At 36.8% G+C, this 26,592-nt stretch overlaps 1 protein-coding gene and 1 long non-coding RNA gene across 2 annotated transcripts in view; both read left to right on the forward strand.

Moving 5' to 3' along the window:
- LOC115414978 (exostosin-1a) overlaps positions 1-26,592 on the forward strand; it is a 533,740-nt gene that overhangs the window by 108,030 nt on the left and 399,118 nt on the right. The window lies entirely within an intron of this gene.
- On the forward strand, positions 3,964-26,559 carry LOC115414983 (uncharacterized). Its single transcript, XR_003934742.1, has 4 exons — positions 3,964-3,974; positions 5,744-5,753; positions 22,373-22,375; positions 26,436-26,559. It is a non-coding gene; the product is annotated as an uncharacterized LOC115414983 (long non-coding RNA).

Raw genomic sequence — 26,592 nt, forward strand, 5'->3', positions numbered from 1 at the left:
TGGCTTCGACTAGAAGATCTTGCAAAAATAAGCCTGACGTATTCTGCTACATCTGCAGTGAATACACCATTGTACCTAACAGGAATCAAGTCACAAGTTTCATAAAGTGTGCTTACCAGTCTTATTTTGGTATTAATTATTATATTTTGTGAGAAGATCAAATTTTTCAAAATCAAATTAACAAAAAAAACCTGACCTGATTGAGAAAAACAGATGTCATTTTTGGATTTAGCGGTGCAAAATGGTCCTAATTCAGTTGAAAAAACCTAGACAACTTGCAAAAAAACATTTTTTTGTAACCCAGTGTTATTATTTTCGAAGTTATTAAGAGCTCTATTTTATCTTTCAGTCCGTCTCGTTTCTACTTTCTTCATATGTGATAAATCCCGTCTGAATTTCTTCGTTTGTGTTGCATATTTCTGTGAGTGCACATTACCTGTTCTGTGAATTAACAGGAGAATCGGGTAGATTTCACCCTCCTGAAAACACTGATTAATGTGCAGAAGCTGCAGTCCAGCAGGTCCATAATTCATATTAATTCATAATTCATACTTCACTGAGAGGATTTTTAGGGTGCTTTGTTGGTGTACATTGGGCTGATGCTTGGTCTTTGCTGATGGTCAGTGTTTGGTTTTAAAGGCAGTTACAGGTTTTCACTGGACTGTGGAATGGAAAACAGTAACCATTCCCTGCATTTTGGTGCTGTTACGTGCCAGGAGGTCTAGGGTGCCGACACATAACAAAAACCAAAAGAAAGAAAAAGATGATCCGGGAGACAGCAAAGGAAAATGTGGAGAGCAGGTCGCTTGTAGCAAAATGACTGAAAATTTATTATAGAAAAATAAGGTGTACATAGCCACAATTACTCAAGAAAAACATAAATAACATAAGCTGCGTCAACAAAAAAACAAACTGCAGCGATGGACCCACTCTGGTCTTCATGGTCTGCGCTCCAGGCTTTTATAGGCAGGCGAAGTGAATTCAGGTGTTTCCAGTTAGCCCAAATTGAAGGCGGAGACAAGGGAAAAAAAAAACAAAAAAAAAACAGAACCACCAATGGCCCCAGCCGTAACAGGTGAATTTTTACTCACTGTCTTGTCCCTTGTTATGTAAGAGATTATGGCAGAAATCTGTTTATGTTAAGGAACGCTCAAAAATCGGATTAAATGTAGATGAGACACCAAGTCACATCAGCGATTTAATTATAGTCCGTTTATAAACACTGGACTTTGAGTAGAGTCGGTACTTTATTAGACACATTCTGCTAGTACCTGGGTGTACCTAATAAAATAGCCGGTGAGTATGATGTTTACGAAGTCATCTACCTCAGTTTAACGACACAACTAATGAACAGACACGCTGAGAAAAACTCCTAATGAGCTACAAAAACTCACAATGAAATGAAATACCCAAACATGCTGCGAAACTTCACAACACAATCTAATACTTAAAAGACGCACACACATATCAGACAAATATTCACACTTTTAAAATAGACAAAACTCACAACACAACCCAAAGAGACAAATGTGTTTTTTTAAGTGTGTTTGTCTTTTTGGTTTTGCTGTGAATATATGATATCGTGCAGATTATAATATTATAACATAATGACTTATTTATTATTATTATTACTATTATTATTACAATTACTACTACTTTGTATTTTATTATCTCTATTAGTACTGTCTAATGTGCAATTGCCTGTTTTTTCACTACTGTTTTTATAGTTTTTATTATTACTATTTTCTTGTAATAACACTTATATGCGAACATTTGGTGTACAAGGGATCAGCAAAGTTCTAACGTATTGTATCGTATCTTATCGAATCTTATCATATCATCATATCCATTTGTGTTGTATCTTATCATATCTTATCGTATCGTATCTTATCGTATATTATGGTATCTTATTGTATCGTATCTTATCTTATCATATCTTATCTTATCTTATCTTATCTTATCTTATTGAATTTTATTGTATCTTATCGTATCAAATCTTATTGTATCTTATTGTATCATATTGTATTGTATCTTATATTGTATCGTAGCTTATCGTATCTTATCTTATCATATTGTATCATATTGTATCATATCTTATCGTATCTTATTGTATTGTATCATATGGTATTATATCATATCGTATCTTATCGTATCTTATCGTATAGTATTGTATCATATCTTATCTTATCATATAGTATCGTATTGTATTACAGCTTATCGTATCTTATATCATATCGTATTGTATTGTAGCTTATCGTATCTTATCTTATCGAATCTTATCTTATCTTATTGTATTGAATCTTATCGTATCTTGTCATATCGTATTGTAGCTTATCATATCTTATCATGTCGTATCGTATTGTAGCTTATCGTATCTTGTGTCGTATCGTATTGTATCATATCTTATTGTATTGTATCGTATAGTATTGAATCGTATCGTATCTTATCGTATCGTATCGTATCATATTGTATCTTATCATATAGTATCATATCGTATTACAGCTTATCGTATCTTATATCGTATCGTATTGTAGCTTATCGTAGCTTATCTTATCGTATCTTATCGTATCTAATCTTATCTTATCGTATCGAAACTTATCGTATCTTATCATATCGTATTGCAGCTTATTGTATCTTTTTTCTTATCTTATCTTATCTTATCTTATCGTCAGTGTTTCTATAAGCTTATAATTCTCCACTGGTAACTCTGCTTAATTCAATCAAATGCACATATTCTGTAAACTGAAGTGGGTGAATCCTCTGCACCCACGTCCAAACCGTCCGCCTGCATCATCAGCGTATACGGTGAATGAACGCCGTTTCCCTGATCCGCTGTTGGCTCATCCTCCATGCCATGCTTCTCGTTGGAATCGTTCCCTCCCCTGCCTACTCTCTCTCTCTCTCTCTCTGACAGCCCTGTTTATTGGCCTCAACAGCTGAGGGAAGGATTATAGAGGGATACAAATGAGAGGAAGCACACAGAGCGTCCTGCTGGGACCTGAACCCAGCGAGAAAATACATTTAAAAATGAAATAAAAGAGGAGGAGAAGCTGTTCCAGGAGGGGATCGCCTCACAGTTACAGCCACTTCAGACTTTACCTCTGACCCTTCAACCCACAGAGATCCACTGATACTTTTGTGGCAGAATTCAACTCTTTATTTAACCTTTATTAAGGGATTTATTATAGTATCACCCTCTGTATTTTGCATTTTTTCAGTGAAAATCAGGCCTTTTCCTATATTTAATTCACTGACCATATAAATCAGGGCTGTCAAACTCATTTTAGCTCAGGTTCCACATTCAGTCCAATATGATCTGAAGGGGAGCGTGAAGTTGGTTCCGTAAACGGAACCAGTTCCGAGTTCCAAGAACGGAACTGCTCCGTTTATGAAACCAGTTCCGTTTTCGGAACTCACAACCAGTTCCGTTTAAGGGTCCAGTTCCGTTTAAGTGTCATGGAAGGAAGCCGTGCTCCGACCTCCATGCACCGCTTAGCGCCCTCCAAGCCCGGCTCCTGCGGGGCTTGGAGCTGCTCTAACCCGCAGTGAATCACGAGAACAAGCCGGTCCTCCACGGACCTCGGATCTCGCTCTGAATAATGCTCTCCTTCAGGTCCGACCCATAAATTAATACATATTTGCACTCTTCTGCTGTTTATATTTTCTTTAATGCTGGCGAATGTCATTTTATTTTACTTCATTAATGCCAACCCCAACTTCCACATGGCCCGTTGTGCCCTGCACAAAGTGGGCTCCAGGCTTCTAGTGCCAGCTTGCAGACCGGTGCACTAAGCCGCTGTGACCCGGTACAGCACGCCGCAGCACGCACCTCCAAGCTCCAGGCTTTTCATCAGCTACCGGCTATGTATAAATTAAACGGACCTCGGAAGTCCAGTTCGTCCTGGTTATGAATAAGCTTTCTTGGATCCGCTTATTTGGAACCAGCTCCGTTTAAGGATCATTGAACTAGTTTCGTTTACCGAACTCAGAACCAAGCTGTGCACCGTCCTCCAAGCCCCGCTTTGCCCGCATCAGGCCCTCCAAGCCCGGCATCTGTGGGCCTGGGAGGTGCTCTAAAATGGGGTGAACCAGGGGACCAAGCCGCCTCTCCACGGACCTCAGATCTAGTTCCGAATAATGCTCTCCTTCAGGTCTGAACCAAAACGTAGTACACATTTGCATTCCTCTGCTGTTTATATTTTCTTTAATGCTGGTGAATGTCATTTATGACTTCCTTAATGTTAACTCCAACTCCCACATCGCCGCATGCCATGGAGGAAGCCGTCCTATGGGGTCCGAACGCCGGCTTTTGTGGCTTGCAAAGCCGTGCAGTGAGCCGCTGTGACCCGGGGCGCGGATCCAGTTCCGAGAACCGTTTTCGTTCACAGAACTCGGAACCAAGCCGGGCTGGAAGCTCGACTCTGACCATGAAAAGATGACAAATTGCATTTTACACCAATTATTTGCATGTATTGATCGGATTAGTGGTGAAGAAGTTATTAAACATTTTAGAGCAGTAGATGATTTTGGACTGTGGTGGTTTGGGTCTTTATGGGTTGAATAGAGTTATTGTGTCATACTGTCATATATTCCTTGAACGGTGTCCGCAAATAAAACATTGCCACAATTTAGTCTGCATTCAGTTTCTTAAGTCACTTAGAGATAATTGTACTTTCGTAGCCCTTGAGAATTTGACAAATTAAAGCTTTTTTAAAACTCAACAAGGAGCTACACAATTCCAATTCATCCTTCAACTGGTTCCATAATTTGACACCAATAACAAAAACGCAGCGATATTTAACATCAGTTCTTACTTTACATGTTTCAAACACAAACATCCCGCTTAAATTATAATTCCTTTCTCTTAGCCTAAAATTTTTTTGAGTACAAACAGGAAGACTTTTGCTCTTAGCACGAAACATAATTTCCATTGTTTTTACATATACAATATCAGGAAGTTTTAAATATGCCAGATCCTACAAAAAATGGATTACTTGACTGAAGATAACCAGCTTTATTTATTACTCTAATAGCTTTTTTTTTTTTTTTTTGAGTTTAATTATAGACATAATACATTGTACATAAACCCAGTGTGTCCATCCACTGTCACTGACCCAACTCCATGGGTTTAACTGGTGAATCAATGCTGTAGAAGATGACAGTGTTTCCATGGTAACTATGGAGCCTCTGAACGTCCAAATGGATCATATCTGATGACCATGGAAAGACGACAAACTCCGTTTTACACTAATTATTTACATGTATTGACAGGATTAAAGGGTCAATATGTATTAAACATGTTATAACAGTAGATGGTTTTGGTTGACGGTGGCTGTTTGGGTCTTCAGGGGTTAACATTAAAACCACATTGAGACATAAACACAAATGTAATTATTGTAAACAAACCAAAGCCTTTCTCAGACCAATGGCAGATGCTACTGGTTTTATAACTCACAGTCGGGGATTATTAAGTCCAGCGTGATATTTCTGAAGAACATTCACCCAAAAGGCAGAGATATTTTAAAAGATAGAGTGTGAAAGGTGTGGAGGGGATAATTTGATATTTCTGAGCGGCTGGTGCAGAGTTCGGTATGAAATATATTCAGATTTTCCCAGTTTCAATATGACTTTTCATATTAATAACTATATCAGGGTGGACGCTTTGCCTGCTAAGCATTCAGATAGCTGTTAATTTATTTATTTGTTGATTTGATTGATGTTTTTGTTAATGTTTTCCAATTAGACTAATGGATGTAGAGGCATACAGTCATGGTTAGCAGAAGTATGTGCAGTAAATTAAAATATAATATGTTTCAGGGCCAGAAACCTCCAGGAAACCAGATGGAATCAGACTGTACTGACTCACTTATTAATTCAATTCAATTCAATAAACTTTATTTTTCTCCCAGCACACATAAACAGCATGATGACACAACACTGTTATACAACCAAAGAAATATAAGAACATGGAGTAAAAAAGAAAATAATGTAATAAATAAGAACAGCTGTGTACAATAAATAACAAAAAAAGGAAGAACAAGATGTATGGATGTATGTAAATGTATGGATAAAATGGTAAAGTAGTGAAATAATAATAATAATAATAATAATAATAATAATAATAATGGCATTTATATTCAAAAAACTTGCTGCTTGCTGATCGTAACATTCATGTATTTTAATAGCAGATAAAAATATCTATTTACATCCTGTTTTTACACAAGGTAATGCATTTCCTTTGCATTCTTGTTGAGGAAATGAACCGACTAATCAACCAAATGAACAAAACAAACAAAAACAAACAAACAAAATGAAAAGAAATGGATCAGATTACTCTCAAAATGACTTGAGTTCTTCTTATTTCACACAGAACCACTGTTGTGGCTCAGTCTTGGTGTTTTCTGGCTAATTTCCGCTGCCATCTGTGCATTATTTGCATTGGTATTAATTGTGAATTATTGTTTTAGTCGAGGATATGATTATTCTAAAGCTGCTTCTGTGTTCAAGTGGTGTAATATGACTCTGTGTTATGTTGTCATTTTGTACGGCTGTGTAGCTGTGTGACACTGTACAGGGTGGGGAAGCAAAATTTACAATGAACATTTAGTTGTTTTTTCTCAGCAGGCACTACGTCAATTGTTTTGAAACCAAACATATATTGATGTCATAATCATACCTAACACTATTATCCATACCTTTTCAGAAACTTTTGCCCATATGAGTAATCAGGAAAGCAAACGTCAAAGAGTGTGTGATTTGCTGAATGCACTCGTCACACCAAAGGAGATTTCAAAAATAGTTGGAGTGTCCATAAAGACTGTTTATAATGGAAAGAAGAGAATGACTATGAGCAAAACTATTATGAGAAAGTCTGGAAGTGGAGGAAGCAACAAAAAACGTACCAAAGCTTTTATTAAAGCTTCAAATCCAAAATCCTAAAGGATCCAACCAAATCCATGAGAAAAATGGCAATTGAACTTGAGGTAGACAACAAGAGCGTTAGAAATGTAGTAAATATGATTTGAAGTTAAAATCTTACACAAGAACACCAAAACACTTGTTGACAACAGTGACAAATCCAACTTTAGCAATTTTTGGGAATCATGTTTATGGCTGCCTTCTAGCCCAGATCTAAACCCTCTGGATTCTGCTGTTTGGGGCGTTTTAGAACATGCTACCAATAGAACATCACACAGCAATGTCCACTTTCTTAAAGATACTATTAAAGAAGAATGGGAGAAGTTGTCACCCGAATATTTGAGGAACACTTGCACAAGTTTCAGGAGGCGTGTGAAGGCAGTTATTGAGAAAGAAGGAGGACACATAGAATAAAAACATTTTCTATTATGTACATTTTCTTGTGGCAAATAAATTCTCATGACTTTCAATAAACTAATTGGTCATACACTGTCTTTCAATCTCTGCCTCAAAATATTGTAAATTTTGCTTCCCCACCCTGTATATGAGCTGCATAGACTAGACTAGACTAGACTAGACTAGACTAGACTAGACTAGAATAGAATAGAATAGAATAGAATAGAATAGAATAGAATAGAATAGAATAGAATAGAAGCTTTATTGTCATAACACCAGTTGTGCAGTGAAATTGCAGGTGATTTCTGCCAGTGACAGTGCATTTACAGCTAAATAACACAATAATTTATTTATTTGTTTGTTTGTTTGTTTGTTTGTTTGTTTGTTTGTTTGTTTGTTTGTTTGTTTGTTTTGAGCAGAAGACAAAAAAACCTTTTTATGTGTACAAGGAACTAATAGCAGAGCAAATGAATTAATAAACAGAGGTGATCAATACAATATAGCAATTGCCATGTACACTGGTAATGACAAAATAAATTCAATATGTACTGCTAGAAAAGGAGTGGGAAGAAGAAAACTTATTAAATCCTACCCCCACCTCTCATTTATACAGCCTAACACATTGCTTTTGCTTCCTTAATGATAAGATTACATCTGTTTAGAGTCCTAATAATGTAAATAACAGATAGTAAACAGATTAGAAAAACTGATGTATAGTACAAATAGTGACTATCTAAATGATAGTCTGCATAACTTAACCCTTTCATGCATGAATTATGAGAACGCTAATCAAGATTTTTTTTTTTCCTCTTTAGGCATTTAAAAAACAATGAGATGATTTTTTTTTTTTTAAATGAAGCTATCTTTCATGGAGTTGCAAAAATATGCCTTTAAATTTTTAAAGCAACGAAACGTGTATTTACTGATATACTGTGTGAAAACTATGAAATAAAAATGTTAACTGCTGCTAATTTGATGTTTTCTCACATTTTAACATACACTACAAACAAAAAGTTATGGATATTTAACATTTTTTGAGCTTTTTTTTTTTTTCAGTTGGGATTTTTACACGCTTTTTACTTTTTTTGTGTGTGAATTGAATTGAAACACATTTTTTTAATGACCAGACATAGTTTTATTTACAAATGGCAAAAATGACAAAAAATCAATAAATAAATAAAAGACAAAAAACAAAAAGAAATATCCTTAACTTTTTGTGTGTAGTGATCTCCAATACTAGTCACTTCATGGAGATAATATGCCAAAAACAGTCTAATAATGATAACAAGGAATTGATTTACACTCAAACATGTTAAATTTGGTTTATCAAGAACAGCCAAGTTACAGTAATGTTATCAGTTGCAGCGTTTTGTTGGCTGATATGAAACTAAAACAACAAAATCCATGAATATACAAGAGAACAGCTGTAGAATAACTGTCCACTGTAGTGACCACTGTGCATGAAAGGGTTAATACATACAATATGGAAGAATAATACAAATACTTAATAATACAATAAGGAAACATAATACAATATATTTCAACAATACTCACATACCAACAATGGTAATGAAAGTGACACATACCAACAACACCACAAACAATGACAAGCACAAACCAACAAAGATAAGACAGAACTATATATAGAGAAACTATTTAATACCTGTTGATCCATTAATCCTATCAATACATATAAATATTTGGTGTAAAATACAGTTTTTCATTGTCTTCCATTACCACTCCATACATACATTGAAATAAACCCATACTCTCATATACTCAGACTGCTCTAGTTCAACCACTAGAGCCTTGAAAAGCATGAATGACATCAGACTGTGCAACTTTAATTAGAACCCCTGTTAGACGGACCTACTGTGTGGTGCACATGATGTAGATGTATATGGTGCTTTGTAGATGAACAAAAAGGGGTGTTGTTCACTTCTATCATTAATAACTCAGTTTCCTCCCAGGGTAAACGATGATGTAAATTATGGAACAACGTGACATGTCTTAAGAAAAATAAGTGCCATTTTAACCCATGAAGACCCAGAGCTACTTTTATGTCAGTTCCTAAAGGAATGCTTCCCTATTTTTAACCTTTCTTACGTGATTTATCTCCATTTATTCTAATATTATGCTCTGTATTTTGCATTTTTAAGTGAAAATCATGTTTTTTTTCTATATTTCATTGAATAATAATATAGATGTTCATTAAAGCTAAGATTCAAGTTGAGGCTTATTATATTAAAAACAGATAAAACTAAAGATAAAGGGACACCCCTGGTCTATATGGTCTAGTTAAGTAAGTAAGTAAGTAAGTAAGTAAATTTAATTTATAGGGCACTTTTCACAGACAGAGTCGCAAAGTGCTTTATCAAATCAAATCAAAATCAAATCAAATTTACAGAAACCCAACAGAATCCTCCAGGGGCAAACACTTGTGACTGGTGACAGTGGAAGGAAAAACTTCCCTTTAACAGCAGAAACCTCGAGCAGACCCAGACTCCTGAAGGATGGCCGTCTGCCTTGACCAGTTGGGGTTAAAGACAGAGAGTAAAGGAGGAGAAAACAGAGAGCGATAGAGATATAGAGAGACTGGGGGAAAGGGGGAGAGGGGGGAGGTAGGGGGAAACACATGGAATACATGTAACACTGTAAAGTAGCAACTTTACACTGCGAAAAACAAATAAAACAGTGCAAGAAGAATACAATTAAAATGCCCGTGAAACCCAATAAAGTACCATTAAGACTGTTTAAAATATAATAAATACATAAAATGTAATCAGTTCGTGGTGGCCCTGAGTCAGGTGGGAAACTAAAAAGCCTGTTTGAACAGGAGTGTTTTGTTACTCTTATTGTTACTGTTATATATTGAATAAAGCAGAGTTCATATCAATCTATGGAACACTTAAAATGTACTTATTTTTTCCTTAAGTGGATAACTGTGTTCCCATTGATACTAATCTATCAAAAGTCCCGTGAAATTTAAGTAATCAGAGGTGAGTGAGCACTACATAGACTGAACAAAGTCTGATCCGCGATCCGTGACTATGGACTTGTTAGACTCATCAGCCCTGACAGCTGGTGATGGACTTAATCTGGAACCAAAACAAACAAGTGGTGCCAGGAACAACAAACCCCGCCCCCTCGCATACATTGTAGTTTATTTTGGCATCAGTCCAGCTGATGTCATCATGTCTGTGTGTGTGGTGATGGCAGCATAACAACTGCCTCTATCTATGTGCCAGGTTTGAAGTAAATTGAAACAAATTTGATGTTTTTATAGACATGTGAAATTCTGCCCATTATAAGTAATTGGGAGGGAAAAAAATCTAAAAAATTCATAAAAAATTTTAACTTTGACCTACTTTTCCCAAAATGTAATGACATCTAAACTGCATCACTGCCGATCTGTGGCCCAATTTGACATGAATTCACCCAATAGTTTTGCTGCTAAAGACATTTGAAATTCTACCCATTTAAGAAAATGGGGGAAAAAAAGATTTTAAAAATTGATAAAAAAATTCGAACTTTGACCTACTTTTTTTCAAAATGTAATCACATCTATTCTGGACACTGGCAATGTATAAATAAAATTTTGTATGAATTCAACAAATAGTTTTGCTGCTACAGACATGTAAAATTTCACCCATTATAAATAAATGGGGGGGGGGAGACATGTAAAAAGAAATTAACTGAAAATTTGACCTTTGATCTACTTTTCCCAAAATGTAATGAGATCTATTCTGGGTCACTGGCAATCTATAAACCCAATTTGCTATGAATTCAACCAATAGTTTTGCTGCTACAGACATGTGAAATTTTGCCCATTATAAGTAAATGGGGGGAAAAACATGTAAAAAAAAATTCATTGAAAATTTTAACTTTGACCTACTTTTCCCAACATGTAATTAGATATTTTTTGAGTCACTGGCAATCTATGAACCCAGTTTGGTTTGAATTCAACCAATAGTTTTGCTGCAACAGACATTTGACATTTTGCCCATTATAAGTATGGTAAATGTGAAAAAAAAAAAAAAAAAAAAAAATCATAAAAAATGTGAATCCCATCTATTCTGGGTCACTGGCAATCTATAAGCAAAATTTGGTATGAATTCAACCAATAGTTTTGCTTCTAGAGTGTTAACAAACAAACAAACCGAACCAAAAACAATACCCCTTGCCTCCCCTTTGAGGGGCGGGGTAATAAAACTGGAAGGTCATTTGTATTTATTTTTACTAAGTTGCTATGATGATGTATTTACATGTCTGTTCCAAATAAAGATATAATAAAAACCTCCTCTAATGTGCTGCTCTATAAAGGCAGACTACTTTAATAGGAGCTTTGAGCAGTAATATACTGAGTTGCAGGGGCTCAGTTTCCCTCTCCAACATCACCTCTGAGAGCTTTCCTCTGCTTTTAGTTGATAAAAAGTTTAACTGGGCTTAACTGTTAAAAGGCAGCGCTTTAAGATGACGATGATGCTCAACAGTAGCGTTCTTTCATTCCCTTTATACTCACTGGACTACTTCTAAATCCACTGCAAACACATTCATTCAGTTGTGAGTCTCCTTGGGCATTACCAGCTCTGGGTTGTAGATTACATCATGTTTGCTTCAGCGCTGCTCATTATCACTTGGAGTGTCTGGCTGGAGATTTACTACAAAGTGTAATTAGTACCAAAGGCAGCGGCAGAGGGCCCGGCTTGATAACCATGTCCTGTCATTCTCAAAGGACTCGTATATCTTCCTCTTGCTTTCTGCTGCTTTTCAACTCTGTGTCTGCTTTAGTGTTTCTACTCCGTCGCCTCCTGTCCAGCTGTCTGTCCGCATGTTTGTCCTCTCCTCTGCAACTCCCGCTCGCTTTCCCTGGCTTTTTTCCCCCTCTCTCACCGGGTTTCTAAAAGGGACTTTGATCATTTTAACAGCCTTATAAAGCTGACAGGTTGCCTGGAGAAAACGTCCTCTTGCACCAGAGTAGATGTTGGAGAAGTGACGTTGAAGTGACCTGACATTTATGGGGTCGCCAAGGACTGGGATGACATGTGTGGATGCAGGGGGAGAATGCCTGAACACGGAAAGAGGCAGCGGCTCCCAAACCCATATACAGGTGCCAGTCAACTGGACATTTAGGCTGAATCCCAATTCACCCCTTAGCCCCTCCCCATTACCCCTACCCCTTCATTTTGTGTGTACACGTGAAGGGGTAGTGTTGTCCCGATTCTCAATTAGATATCACCACTGTCCAGGATTGATTATCAGAATACGCTGCTCCTGACTGTACGGAGGGCAAAAACAAAAGCAAACAGAGACATAACTGAGGCTTAGCTGCATCTGAACTTAGCTGTAGTTTCCAGTGAAATGTCCAAACGAGCTGAAAACTGTCTAGTGATGATAGGGATAGGAATCGAGAACCGGTTCTTTTTTCAGAAATGGATCCCAAGATCTCGATTCCTTAGAATCGTTTGCCTGCCTCCTTAATGATTCTGCTTATCGATTCCACCTTCATTGCACATGTGCAATGATGTCACGCATAGGCTGCATTGTTTGGGTCAGAACGTAGCCAGCGTGGTGTTGAGGCAGAAACGGTCTAAACAGACGACACCAGGTCCACTGGAACACTGTCAAAGCTTCCATGTCTTCAAAAGGGTGGAATCCCTCCAATCTGCTCAAACATTTGTCCACAGCATGTGATTCATTTACAGGAATTTTATACACTACTTAGCGACGCTTGTGAATGTAGCGGCAAAGTGAACGCCAGGCCCAGTTCCGGTTTCGGTGTGGGCAACAAACGTTGTACCCCCTCAAATACAAGTTTCAACAAGGTAGGTTTTCTACAAGGTAGGAGAAAGGAAATGAGGTGCACAACAACGGGAGCCGAGCCAAGCCGAGCCGAGTTGAACTGGTTCCACGTAGTGGAAATGCGGCAATAGAGGAATTAGTAAAGTGTTTAAAGTTTCACTTTCACTGCCCCCCCCCCATAAACCAGGCCCGGCGTCATCTGTTATTATTATTTGTGCATACTGTATATGGTATATTTTCTGTGCAGAGATGGAAATATAAAAGACAGTTAATGCAAACACATCCATTTGTACTGTTCTATTCCCTCACCAAATTAAAATCAATAAGAGAATCGATAAGGAATCGGATTGATAAGCAAAATCGATAATGGAATCGGAATTGACCTGAGTTTACAATCGGACAGTATGTATGATTTATAATTACTATTTATATGTAATAGTCAATTTAAAACAACACAGCTACAAAAAGACTGGAAACTGAGTTAATTTCTTTGAGTGCTTTTAAGTCTAAACCGAGTTCTTGAGGCCGACTCCATAACTTGGGCTGAATCCCAATTCACCCCTTGGCCCCTCCCCCTTGGCCCCTCCCCCATCGTTTTGCGTGTACACGTCAGGGGGCACTGTTGTCCCAGTTCTCAATTAGACAGAGGGGTAGGGCTAAGGCAGAGGGTTGTATAGCCCTCGAAATGGAGATTTTCCAGGACCACACTATGAACGGAGGGGTAGGAGAAATTTCCCATAATTCTGTTCAAGTCATTGGCAAGATGGAGGTAAACACAGCCAGAAAGTGTAGCAGCATGATGAAAGAAACACACAAATGTACAGATTTTCTTCATTTCAATGTGTTATAGATCACATTTCTGCAGTTTACGGTTGATAGCCGCAAAAAGATGACCAAAGCCCATGGAACAGAGACAGTTACAGCTGTTCAAGAAAGAAAGAAAGAGAGAAAGAAAGAAAGAAAGAAAGAAAGAAAGAAAAATAAATTAATAAGTAAAAACAAGGAGTCAGGCAAAAGGCAGGGTCTTTTTTGGAATTATGAACTGTGACCAGGTTCTGTTATATTTATCCTCCAACCCGTGTACTCTGTGGCGCTGTAAATGGGGTAAACATGACAAATTCATGGGGCCCAGCATTTGTGGGGGGCCCATAGAGCAGTGGAGGGGGGTCCAGTGAATACAGGTTAGAAGTTGTGAAAATTTTGTGTAAGATCCGCTGTATAATATAAATAATATATAATGTTAAGTTTCAGTTTTGTTTAATTATGGGTTAGGGGTGCAGTTATGGACTGGACTACCCCCCCCCCCCCCCCCCCCCCAGTTGTTATCAAATTCGGACAGTTATTTAGTTGACATTTTAGCATATCTAGTCATTTTTTATTAATAAGTGATTGTTTCCATAATTACATAATAATGGAACTTTTAAAGACATGATCATACTGAACATAAAAACATTAGTTTTTTTTGTTTTGTAATAAAGATGTATGCAAGATATATCCCAAAAATCCTTCAATTATGTATTGACCCTACTGTAAAATACTGTGGCAGAGGAACTGAAGGGTACTTATGGAAAGGCTCTTTTCATTCTCCTGTTGCTGTATTTGACCTTTAGGGGGTGGAAGTATTCAGCATTTCAACAGCATAAAAAACAGAAGTCAGTTTAATTACAAGTTCCCTCTCTGGGAACCCCCTCACTTAACAATGAGGAAATAATTATTGACTAATTGAGTCAGGAGTGTTTTATTTTCTGTCAGGAACAATGCTTTCAGATATAAATTACACATCTCTGTGCAGCATGACTCCTTTTGAGATGGATGAAGTGGTCTAAAAGTGGACCACCAGGGACAGGATGTGGTTTAAGTCACTGTTTAACACTTGGCTTTATTAGGTTTTGATCTGGTCAGTCCAACTCACTGCTCCATCCTGTGTCTGTCTGACTGACTGACGATAACTGGGGGTGAAAGGAAATGCATGGCCAGCCAAGCAACTCCTGACGATGCATTCAAGTGTCTGTCAAGAGTGTAGGCAATTTGTGTTTTTATGTGACTGTGTGTGTCTGATGGGGTGAAGGCTGAGCTAACAAAGGGCAGGAAAAAGTAACAAGACTCCTCAACCGAGCGGAATAGAACAGCTTTATTATGGTTACAGAGGCTGAAGCTGAGGCTGAGGTTGAAGCTGAAGATGAGGCTGAAGCTGAAGCTGTATGAATGAATGAATGAATGAATGAATGTTTTTATTATTGTGTCTTGCATAAAGAACATGCCCAGCCCTTCCATGGGCTTGTAAGACACCAAAAATACAAACCAAAAATCAAACACCAGGCAATAGGCACAGTAGATATGAACAAAACAAAGCACTGACCTATTTAAACAAACACATCTGCCACTTTTTCCAGGCTTTACAAACAAATAATGCTAATTTATATACATTAGAACTAAACAACCATTTCATCTTGTCGTCATCAGTGCTCCAGAACAGATCAGGATTTCAGATACACATAGCATCAAACAAAGGTGCTCTCAGTTCATCATATAGAGGACAGTACAAAAGAAAATGTGATTGATTTTCCACTTCCCCTAAATCACACAGTCCACAAAGTCTGTTTTCTTCTGGGGTTTGGGTGAATCTCCCAGTTTCTGAGGCCAAGGGAAGGATTCCTGTATGCAACTGAGCAATTAGGGGCCTTTGGTTCCTGGTCAAGTTTGCACTGACATAAAACTCTGTTTTATATGTATTTTTTAGTTGAATGTATGTCCGCAGCTTCGGTTTAGTCAGGATCCCATTCATCCATTTTTCGTTAAATGCAGACTTTAGGTTAGCTCTGATCTTATTAATGCGACATGAAAGGTTGTTGTGAAATATGTATTGCTGTAGCTGTGGCTGAAGTTGTAGTTTGGCTGAAGTTATACCCGAGGCTGAAGATGAGGCTGAAGCTAAGGCTGAAGCTGAAGCTGAGGCTGAGGCTGAAGCTGAGAATGATGCTGAGGCTGAAGTTGAAACTGAAGCTGAAGTTGGAGCTGAGGCTGAAGCTGAGAATGACGCTGAGGTTGAAGTTGAAACTGACGCTGAAGTTGGAGCTGAGGCTGAAGCTGAGAATGATGCTAAGGTTGAAGTTGGAGCTGAGGCTGAAGCTGAGAATGATGCTGAGGTTGAAGTTGGAACTGAGGCTGAAGCTGAAGCTGAGAATGATGCTGAGGTTGAAGTTGAAACTGAAGCTGAAGTTGGAGCTGAGGCTGAGGCTGAAGCTGAGAATGATGCTGAGGTTGAAGTTGAAACTGAAGCTGAAGTTGGAGCTGAGGCTGAAGCTGAGAATGATGCTGAGGTTTCAGATGAAACTGAAGCTGAAGTTGGAGCTGAGGCTGAAACTGAGGCTGAAACTGAGGTTGAAGCTGAGGCTGAAGCGCTGTCTTGCCTTCAGACAGTGTTCCATGCATAGATCCAGGCTTAGCTCTGGGCTTTTCTTCTGCTGTTCTTCAGACCCACCAGAGTTAACACCATCTTTAAGGACAACAAAACGTCTTCACAGTTTGAATCCCGGAGCGCCTGGATCACAGTGCATGTTCAGGTTTCAGGCCTCTGGCTATGCTCAGCAGCCCCTCAGGGCTTTCCTGAAAAATGAACACTTTCTATCCATTTCCTTCTAGTTTTGTGTCTGCTGATTTGTGGAATCCACTTGGTCTGTTGGTGTAATACTGTGTTTAATGTGGAGCTGCAGAAAATAGTCCAATGCAGGGCTGGTGTCGTCTGTAAAGAACTGTTTTAGTGGCAACTCCCAGTCGATTTTTTTTTCTGTACATTTAATCTTTCCAAATTCTTATATCATTATTTATCATAAAATTATTGTCTACATGTTGCATTTCTCAGTTAAAATCTGGTATTTCCTGGATTTAATTTACTGACAATGTAAATATTCACCGAGTAAATTCAAAAGGCTATCATATCAAAATAAGGAAACTAAAGAACTGTGTCCATCCACTGTCATTGATCCAACTCCATGGGTTTTACTGGTGAATGCTGTAGAAGATGACGGTGTTTCCATGGTAACTACATAGCTTCAGAACATCCAAATGGGTCATATCTGATGACCATGAAAAAATGACAAACTGTATTTTACAACAATTATTGATGTGTACTGTATGTATTGATTAGTGGTTCAGAAGTTATTAAGGAGTTTTGCCGCTGGTCGCTGTTCAGGATTTTAAAGGGATCATATCTATCTAAACCCACTTTTATTAGTCTTTGGTTCATTTATTTATATATTTAGGGACCTTAACAGTTCATATAGTTTGAATTTGAACCCTCCAGGTGCTGCAAAGCTATCTTTATATTCATTCTGGCAAAAATCCAGTGGATTTCTATACCCTGTTTTAGTTCCTGCTTAATTTGTTACATTTTATATCTAGTTACATCACAACATTTGCACATATAAGGTCCAGACTTCCAACAAATATTTCTCCGAGTACGAGATAATTGTTTATCAGTTGCAGCGGTTGTAGTAAAAACTAAAAATATGTCCAAACTTCGAGCCGATTACAAAAAAATGTTCAGTTGTTGTTTGAACAGGACAGAGCAGCACAGCCAACAATCTGGAGGGGGCGGGGCCTGAAGTGGCTCATGTGCATTTAAAGGGCCAGCGCTCCAAACCACCTTTCTGGTGTCATTACTCAGAAATAGGGTTGAAGATGGACCTGTGGAGTTGAATTAATGAAGAATTCAGACCCAAGCAGAGCATTTACAGTTTATGGAGACCACAGGGAAATGTTTTAAAACAAAGAATTCCATTTAAAAAAGCAAAATATCACTCCTTTAAATGGGTTAAATAGGGACAAACCTTAGAAGGAGGAGGTCAGGGATGGTTAAAGTCAAGTCAGGAGACCAGTGATTGTCTCATGTTTCCAGTTAAAGGTTTCAATTTAATTTTACTTTATTCATTTGTTTATATGAGACAATGCAGTGAAACATAGCGGACATATAGAATGTCTGATGTTCTGCATAAAGGGTATATAGCATCGAGCTAGTTTCCAATCATGTCCCTGGTTGGGCTTTTCAACATTTAGAGAATAAACAACAATAATAAAATAACTGTGTAAACATTAGCATAAATAAATGTTATAAAAGCCTGTTCACCTTCATACCCTCTAAGGAAAGAAGACAAAATATACAGAACAGTGTTTTCTAACATTCATCATGAAGGTTGGAGGGGAAAAAAAACCTTCTCCATTCCATTTAAACTACTTTTTACACTTTATTTATAGATAAACACTTCAACCAGTTTCTCTAATTCTCTGTGTTTAATTACCAGGTAAAGTGACACCTGATGGAGGTCTTTTCCCTGCTATTGTGCATTTACTGAATATCCTGAATGTCTCTTTTATTAATCATACACACAGGCTGATAACTGCGGTGAATCCTAGAATTAATAATAACACCTTTTTGAGGTGTTTAATTCTATCAGAGCGGGAAGTAATTTTCAGTTTTGAAGTACGTATTGTTAGATTTCTCTCTGAGGGTTGAGATTTTCTAAATATAGCGAGTCATTATTGGTGTGTAATAGTATTTATGGAGGTTAGCAGCAGGGACAGTCTCAGCTGAGTCCAAGGGAAATGAAAAAATAAAAATTAGACTGGTGCTGGAGTTGATTCCCTTGGTCTGTAATCCTTTGTTATAAATTTTACAATCAAAATCTACAGTAAAACTACAACATCTGTACAGTAAGTTACCGTAGGTTGCAAAGCATTATGGGAAAATGTATGTGAATCATGGTAGTTTACTGTATTTCTTGAAATTGCATTAGTTTACCGTGTTTACAGGATGGCACAGTGGTGCAGTGGGTAACACTTTGAGCCCACAGCAGGTGAAGAAGGTCCTGGGTTCAATTCTGCACGTTCTTCTTGACTACTTTTAAGGGGGGGGGGGGGGGGGGTGCCGGGGGTCCTGGGTGTGGAGTTTTCATGTTCTCCCCATGTCTACATGGGTTCCCTACAGGTTCTCCAGACTCACAAGAATGTTCTCCAGTTTCAAACAGTTGTCCAAAGAACTGCAACTTAATAGGTTAAATGGTCAGTCTAAGTCACCCATAGGTGTGAATGTGTTAGGATTAAGTAGCTCTTATTTTACCTTATCTTACCTTATCTTATCTTATCTTATCTTGTCTTAACTTTTCTTAGCGTACCTTTCCTTATCTTATCATACCTTATCTTATCTTAGCGTACCTTATCTTATCTCAGCGAACCTTATCTTACCTTACCTTATCTTGTCTTATCTTATCTTGTCTTGTGTTATCTTACCTTAACACACCTTATCTTATCTTTACCTTATCTTTACCTTATCTTATCTTAGCGTACCTTACCTTATCTTGTCTTATCTTGTCTTAGCGTACTTTACCTTACCTTATCTTTTCTTGTCTTATCTTAGTGCACCTTATCTTATCTTACCTTATCTCGCCTTACCTTATCTTACCTCATTTTACCTCACCTTACCTTATCTTACCTTACCTTATCTTATCTTATCTTATCTTATCTTACCTTATCTCACCTTACCTTATCTTACCTTATCTTACCTCACCTTACCTTACCTTACCTTATCTTACCTTATCTTACCTTATCTTACCTTACCTTACCTTACCTTACCTTACCTTACCTTATCTTATCTTACCTTACCTTACCTTACCTTATCTTATCTTATCTTACTTTATCTCACCTTACCTTATCTTACGTTACCTTAGCTTACCTCACCTTATCTTATCTTATCTTATCTTACCTCATCTCATCTTATCTTATCTGATCTTACCTTATCTCACCTTATCTTATCTTATCTTACCTTACCTTACCTTATCTTATCTTATCTTATCTTATCTTATCTTATCTTACCTTACCTTACCTTACCCTATCTTATCTTACCTTACCCTATCTTATCTTACCTTACCCTATCTTATCTTACCTTACCTTATCTTACCTTACCCTATCTTATCTTACCGTACCTTACCTTACCAGTGGTGATGTGTTTATCGGTACAATGCAGTGCCGATTGTACTGTTTACAAGGTGCAGTAAATGCACTCTAAAGTCATGTTTTTGTTTGTGTCAAACCCAACAGGCGGGAAAATGTCCCCAAAAGTACACACTAGTTGTTTTTTACTCCGGCAGTGTACTTTTACAGTTGACAGTGTTTACTCACCAGTGTGTTGATAGTCTTTTCATATTTATTCACCCAACAGATGAGGTTCTTTATGAGTCAAGCCTTTTATTTCTGCTTTTGAGTAAAAATGTCCAAATCTTATCATGGAGGTTGATACTAATTTTAGCTTAATCCTGTTTCGCATGATCACATTATTGTCCAGGTCCTGACTAAGACGTCATCCACTACTAACATCCAAAATGTAGAATACTTCATTCCCAAACTCACTGGGAGCCTCCAATGTTCAGTTGTTGGTTGTATTAACAAACACAAGTGGTTGAATGGGGCAGAAAGCACGGTCAACAACCTGGAAGGGGCGGGGCATGAAGTGGCTCATGTGCATGTAAAGGGCCGGCGCTCCAAACCACCTTTCTGGTGTCATTACTCAGAAATAGGGTTGAAGATGGACCTGTGGAGTTGAACGAATGAAGAATTCAGACCTAAGCAGAGCATTTACAGTTTATGTAGACCACAGGGAAATGTTTGAAAATGCATATTTCTATTTTTTTTTTTTTCCGAACATGCAAAGAAAATAAGACAAAACAAAGCAAATTAAGACATAAACAAAATAACATTTAAATGGACAGAATCTATCTTCAAGCACATACAAGCCTGAATTTTGCATGGTCGAAAAGGAGTAGGAAGAAGTATAAACTTATTTAATCCTACCCCTCAGTGCTTTTACACCTTTATCATTAACTTTATACAACAATCAGCCTATACTATTTCCCTAATTTTAGCATCGAACCACAACAATCCATAATGCAGTAACTGAATTATCCACAACAGTATGTTCATGTCAGTCCAGTCATACAAACAGACTCAACAAATCAAACATTCTCTTCAATAATTACAGCATATTTATCAGTACAACATCATTCATAAACAAACAGGCCTCATTGTCATTATTAAATACTGGACCTCTCAAGAATCAATTCTTTATATCTTTTTTTAAACTGAATTATGTTTGATATTTGTTTTATCTCCACACACAATTTGTTCCACAGTTTTACGCCACAGATGGTGACACAGAAGCTTTTTAATGTAGTGCGTACTTTATGAATCTTTAAATTAAATTTTCCCCTTAAATCATAGCCTCCCTCTCTTTCACTAAACATTTCTTGAATATTGCCCGGTAGTAAATTGTTCTTTGCTTTATATATTATTTGAATAGTTTTGAATTCCACAAGGTCAATGAGTTTTAAAGTTTTAGATTGGAAAAATAGTGGATTTGAGTGTTCCCGAAAACCAACATTGTGAACAATTCTTATTGCTCTTTTTTTGCAATATAAAAATTCTCTGTAATGAACTTGTATATGTATTTTCCCATACCTCCAAACAGTAACTTAAATAAGGTAAGATCAATGAATTATACAGAATCTGAAGGTATTTCTGATCTAATATCCCCTTTGCTCTGGCCAGGACTGAGATTTAAAAAAATAAAAAATAAAAAATAAAAAAGAATCGCTCCTTTAAATGGGTTAAATAGGGACAAACCTTGGAAGGAGGAGGTCAGGGATGGTTAAAGTCATGTTAGGAGACCAGTGTTTGTCTCATGTTTCAATGCATAATTCCATTTAAAACAACAAAATATCACTCCTTTAAGAAAAGTTAAATATAGAGAAAAAACTGTTTTGGAATTTGGAACTTCCACATAAGTAGTGCTGGGTCTTTATGGGTTGAGCAAATCAATGCAAAAATAAAACCACATCACATTTCAGAGTCACTTTTACAAAGTCGAGATAAAGGGAAACATCCTCACCCCAGTGGCCGATGCCTGGGATATGGATTGACGGTACACAGCTCCAGCAGTTATAAAAATATACCTTCAGAACTCGCAGAACTCATTGGAGCCCTTTGGTTGGAAGGTATTAGCTGTAAATTAGCACATCAAGGTCCTCGAGAGGCACACGGAGATACAACAACTCTGCAGATGTTTGTGTGCGTGCTCAGCTGTTTAACTCGTAGTTGTGTCACTACACGGCGACCTCAAACTGTCACAACTTTTTCTGCTGCGTCTTCTACTTTAGTGTTAAATCAGAAAAAAGTTATACTTTCAGGTGAACCCTCGGAAAAGCTGGAGCGGGTGCATCAGACGGTAAAACTCTGATCTGTCTTCTCTGGATTCAGACGCACTTTAAATTAGCAGAGGGAGCTTCCTGTTTGTGTTCTTTATGAGATGTGGTTCTCATAAAAGCAGCCAGATGACCACAAACCTCTGAAGGGACTACATATTGACTGACTGGAAATGCAGCGAGTTTGGGAGTGAAACACCGATTTTACTGACATATCCGCCATTTTTTGATCAGTTTTTGCATGTTAAGTGTCACTCTAAGTCCATATTTACTCATGAATTTAACCCTGTCATGCATGAATTATGAGAACCTTAGTCAAGATTTTTTTCCCTGATTGTTTTTTTTTCTCTTTAGGCATGAAAAAAACAATGAGATTTTTTTTTTTTTTTTTTAATGAACCTATTTTTCATGGAGTTACAAAAACCATGTGTTTAATTTTTGAAGCAAAGTACCATGTATTTAAAACCCATTATCAGAAAGTGATATACTGTGTGACAACTAGAAAAAAGAAACATTTTTAATGCAGCCAGCTAATCTGATGTTTTCTCATATTTTAACATACCCTAATACTAGTTGCAAAAAAAAAAAAAAAACTTTTTGTTTAACCCTGTCATGCATAGTAGTCACTCCAGTGGATAGCTATTCTACAGCTGTTCTCTTGTATGCTCATGGATTTTGTTGTTCTTTTCGTTGTTGTTGTTTGTTTTTTTTTTACACATATCTTTATTAAAGTTTTAAGACACTACATGTCTTTTCTGACATGAATTGGTAACATTATGTAGATCTCTCCTGAGGATAAACCCCCAGAATCACAAGCCTTCCCCACAGTTTTCACACTATTTATCAGTAAATACATGTTTCTGTGCGTCAAAAATTAAACGTGTGGTGTCCAGCTGAATGGATATTTTTTGGAACTTCATGAAAAATAGGTTCATAAGAATTTTTTTTGCCATTATTACTTCTTTAAATTTATTTTTAATTTTTTAAAAAAATTATTTCTATTTTATTTATTTTTCAGAAGAAAATTTTCTATCACATTGTTTTTTTCATGCCTAAAGAGGAATAAAAACACAAAAAAATTTTGATTAAGGTTCTCATAATTCGTGCATGAAAGGGTTAAGAAACCTGTTTGTTACAATGCAATAACAATTATCTCAAACATGTTAGTGCAGATCAAGTTTAACAAGAACAGTAAAGTTACAGTAATGGTATGAAGTGCAGTGTATGGGACGGTGCTGTGTTGGCTGATATGGAACTAAAACGACAAAACCCATGAAAATACAAGAGAACAGCTGGAGAATAGTTGTCCATTGTAGTGACCACTATGCATGAAAGGGTTAATAAAATAGCTTGATTAACAAGCTGTGAGCATTAGCCTCCACCTAAAAATCTTTCTCATGTTACTCATAATGTGATTTCATTGCATGACAGCAAGGTTATTATTGTTAACGAAAACTAACGAAATGACAAAAACTAGAATTGTAAAAACATTTTCGTTAACTGAAAAAAAATAAAAACAATAACTAAAAGAAAAAAAAACGATAACTAACTGAAACTGTATTGTGTGCTTACAAAACTAACTAAAACAGATAAAAAATTATGGACAAAATTCCCTTCGTTTTCGTCTTTGTCAATGTCGGATTGATACAAAAGCATTTTATTTCGCTCTAGAAATTTTAGCTAGCGGCACCATAAGACACTTCACAGTCTGTCCCTTCTCATCACTTGTCGTTTAGAGTCGTCTTCTGGTCCCCACTCTACCTGGAAACATGGAGACTGAAGTTGGGAGAAAGCCGCAGAGTCCTGTCTGGGATTTATGTGAATATGACGGAGAAGAAGATAAAAGATACGACAAAACTAACGCTTTCTATCCGCCACAGTTTCTGTTATCATCAAGCCACCACTGACGTACTCACGCTCTCCGGTATCCAATACCATTTTTGTATCAGGCAGACACTCCTCCTCTCCAAGGTTATTATCATTAACGAAAACGAATGAAATGACGAAAACTAGAATTGTAATAACATTTTCATTAACTGAAATAAATAAAAACTATAATTTAAAGAAAAAAAAAAGATAACTAACTGAAACTGTATTGTGTGCTTAAAAAACTAACTAAAACAGATAAAAATTATGGATTAAAATTCCCTTTGTTTTTGTCTCTGTCAATGTTGGATTGATATAAAATCGATTTATTTCCCTCAAGCAATTTTATCTGCTGGCACCATATGATACTTAATGGTCCATTACTTCTTGTCACTTGTCATTTAGTTGTCTTCTGGTCCCCACTCTACCTGGAAACATGGAGACTAAAGTTGGGAGAAAGCAGCAGAGTCCGATCCTATACAGGATTTATTTGAATTTGATGGAGAAGAAGATAAAAGATATACAGAAACTAAAACTAAACTAAAACTAAGCATTTTAAAAAAAAAAAAAAAAAAAAAAAAAAAAGGAAAACTAATAAAAACTAACAAACCTGCTCTAAAAACTAATTAAAACTAACTTAATTAGAGAAAAAAAAAAACTCAAAACTAAATAAAACTAAACTATAATGAAAAATCCAAAACTACTATAACCTTCCATGACAGATGTTGATTTGTCATTTCTGCTACAGTCTGACATGTTACTCTAATATGGATGTTTGTCAGTGTTCACAGCGCCTGTTAGCTAAAACAATGACATCATATTGACAAAGAAAAATGCAGATACATTTGTGTCGGTCCCAGATCCAGACACTCTTCCTCTGCATATGAATCTGTGTGCACTCATCTGAGAAGGTGTGTCACTGTTTGACAAATATTTGCAAAGTGAATGATGATAAATGACGCCAAAACATGGGTAAGAGTTGTATTGATTACACAGACAGGGGAACGTCCTCATTAAATGAGCGATGCTGAAAAACACCAGTATCAACAACATGACAACTGTGCAGTAAGCATTATTGAAACTACTGCATTTTTCATGTATGACAAAATATTCCCTGGATCTCTAGTATTTATCACTGGCTGACTGAGCCCTGCTGTTTTAAAGGGTATATGTAGTGTTTATACTTTAAAGCAGGGGTCTTAAACATGTGCCTCTGGAGGCCAAAACTGGCCCACCAAAGGGTCCTAGCCTGTGGGATGAATTTGTGAAATGCGAAAATTACACTGAAGATATTAACAATCAAGGATGACAAAATCTTTCTTTTTTTGTCTTTGTTTTAGTGGAAGAAAAGTACAATTACACAAAAATATTTACATTTACAGAGTAACTGGAAAAGTGACTACTGTTATCTTGAGCGACTGTTAAAATAAGCGTTTATGAGTTTTAGTTTGAAGAAAAAAAACCTGATGTTACCATAATACAGATGTGCGTTTGTACTTTATTCAGTCATTAGTCACTTTTCCATTGGACGTATGCACAAAACTTTACTGATATTTACTGAGTGATGTCGTTTTTTCCATTAAATCACAAATGTGATGATTTGTTTATTTATTATCGCGAGATGACACAAAAAGTCATTCCATAAACATGTCAATGAACGTAAATATTGTGTTGATTTACAAATATATTCATTATTATTATATATTATCCCTCTTTCTCGTACTAAATTAAAAAATAGGACCAATGGCCCTGTAGCTTACCGGCCAAATTAAAAGCTTTGGGAAATGTATCCAGATGCCATTTATTCTCACCCAGTTCTGTGTATTTATTCTATTACAGAAATAGCCCATGTTTTGGTCATATTCCAATCAGATCTGTAAAAAATTCAAATTTCAACTTGATATCGTTTATATTTACTGCGTTATTGCATTGATCCACTTCGTATCTCTTATAATGGGGAAATTTTTCAAAGTTGCACCAAATCCACAATCAGATCCGGATCCAAATAATTTCACTAACTTTTGTTGACATCATCATAAAGAAGCTGTATACCAAGTTTGAAGTCAATCAGAATTGTAGTTTCGGAGAAGAAGATGATTGAAAGTTTTGTAACGGACGACGACAGACGACGAAACAACGACGCCGCATAACGACAGTAGCTTACAGCCTATTGGCCAGTAAGCTAATAAGCAAAAAATTATTCAGTTTCCTGGTGTGTCCACACATACCATGACATGTTGCTTCTAAAACTCTTCTCCTTCACTTGTTACATCTGTCAACATTTGATTTTTTTTTTTTTTTTTTTTTATTCATGTCACTCTAGTTGTGGAAAAAGGTCTTTCTATTGCAGTTTTGCATGATA

The sequence above is a fragment of the Sphaeramia orbicularis genome, chromosome 24 (genome assembly GCF_902148855.1).
Source record: "Sphaeramia orbicularis chromosome 24, fSphaOr1.1, whole genome shotgun sequence".
Lineage (NCBI taxonomy): Eukaryota > Metazoa > Chordata > Actinopteri > Kurtiformes > Apogonidae > Sphaeramia > Sphaeramia orbicularis.